Source organism: Apium graveolens, chromosome 7 (genome assembly GCF_009905375.1).
Source record: "Apium graveolens cultivar Ventura chromosome 7, ASM990537v1, whole genome shotgun sequence".
Classification (NCBI taxonomy): domain Eukaryota; kingdom Viridiplantae; phylum Streptophyta; class Magnoliopsida; order Apiales; family Apiaceae; genus Apium; species Apium graveolens.
This window is the reverse complement of record NC_133653.1, coordinates 254115302-254117234: the sequence shown is the minus strand read 5'-3', so window position 1 is coordinate 254117234 and position 1933 is coordinate 254115302. Positions and strand designations below refer to the sequence as shown.

Sequence of the window (1933 nt, the reverse complement as noted above, 5' to 3'; positions counted from 1 at the left end):
CATTTGTCAAATGTCACATTTCCAATGGTGGAAGGAATAGTGAAGCTTCCAGGATCTTTAAGCTTCGGAGGCAGCTTCTGTTGTAGCACAACACTGTATTCCTCCGTGAGAGCAATGGTCTCTAAGTCATCAAGCTTCACCTTCCTAGAGAGAATACCTTTTATGAACTTCGCATAACTAGGCATTTGTTCGGGAGCTTCAATGAAAGGTATGTTGATGTGAAGTTTCTTGAACACCTCCAGAAACTTCTTAAACTACTTATCCAGCTTTTTATTTTACAACCTCTTAGGAAAAGGAGGTGGAGGATAGATCTGTTTCCCCCCTGTATTACCCTCAGGAGGAGTGTGCTCAATAGTAGTCTTCCTTGGTTCCACTTATGCTTCCTTCTGCACTTCTTTTTCTTCAGTCTCAACTTCAGATTCTGGAGTCTTTGCTTTTTCAGGATTCGCAACCTTACCAGACCTCAATTTAATTGCCTTCACATGATCCTTAGCTTATTTCTTTCCTGGCACTTCTGTATCGCTCGGAAGCGTGCGAGGTTGACAATTCAATAACGCATTAGTAATTTGCCCAATCTGATTCTCCAAGGTCTTGATAGACACAACTTGGCTCTTACACATGAGCCTCAACTCCTCCAATTCAGATTTTTCATTAACTTGTGGTAGCTGCTGAAGTTGAAGTTATTGTCTAGGGGAATATTGTGGTTGCTGAAAACCAGAAGGGTTATACTGCTTTGCTGTGTATGGCTGATAAGATTGTTGAATCGCATTCTGATTGTTACTCCAACTGAAGTTATGATGATTGCGGTTATTTGGATGATAAGTGGCTGGAGCTTGTTGCTGCGATCTCTGAAAGTTGCTCACAAATTGAGCTAATTCGCTAAAAATAGCGCACTGCTTAGTTTCATGCGCCCCCGCACAAAGCTAAAAAATACTAGTGATTTGATTAACTCCATAATTATCCAAAGTGTCCACCTTCTTCGTCAAAGCCTTAAGTTGGGCAGCTATAGCAGTTGGTGAATTCAACTCCAAAATTCTCGCTACTTTACCCTGAGTTAGCCTCTGAAAAGGATCCGGTATTCATTAGCAGCCATCAGTTCGATCAGTTCATAAGCTTCATTGTAGCTCTTAGCCCACAATGCTCCTCCTGATGCTTCATCGAGCATGGGTCTAGAAGTAGCACCCAATCCATTGTAAAAACAATTTATAATCATCCAGTCAGGCATGCCATGGTGTGGGCACTTCCTTAGCATCACATTATATCGATCCCAAGCCTCACACAGAGATTCTCCAGTTTGCCGTGCAAACTGAGTAAGAGCATTCCTGATTGCAGCAGTCTTCGCCATAAGAAAGAATTTAGTGAGAAACTTTTAAGCAAGATCCTCTCATGTGGTAATAGACCCTGGTGGTACAGAATGTAACCAGTATTTTGCTTTATCCCTCAGAGAGAATGGGAAAAGTCTCAACTTGATAGCATTTTTAGCCACCCCATTGAACTTGAAAGTGTCACAGATCTCGATGAAATCCCTGATGTGCATGTTGGGGTCTTCTGTAGGAGAACCCCCAAACTGAACTGAGTTCTGTATCATCTAAATTGTGCTCGACTTGATCTCAAAGGTGTTAGCCGAGATGACTGGTCTGATGATGTTTGACTGAATATCATTGATCTTAGCCTGAGAATAGTCCATCAGAGCCTTAGGATTTTTTGCTTGATCTCTCATTACTACTAAAGCTGGTTCCTCAACTTTTTCTTCTTCTTCTTCTACTTTCTCTTCGTCCTTAAAAACTTCCCTTCGAATCACTACAGCTTCTTTCTTGGCTTGATCCAGAGTTCTCTTACGAGTCCGCGAACGCGTATGCATACACGCTCGCTAGAGTACCTGAAACACGACAAGGAAAATAGTAAGCAAGTAACAATGTCCGAGTCAATGAAC

At 41.9% G+C, this 1933-nt stretch overlaps 1 non-coding gene across 1 annotated transcript; it reads left to right on the top strand.

Annotated features, from left to right (window-relative positions):
* The first annotated feature begins 1223 nt into the window (after positions 1-1223).
* Positions 1224-1330, top strand: LOC141676210 (small nucleolar RNA R71). The gene has a single exon (XR_012556811.1). It is a non-coding gene; the product is annotated as a small nucleolar RNA R71 (small nucleolar RNA).
* Positions 1331-1933: the final 603 nt, after the last annotated feature.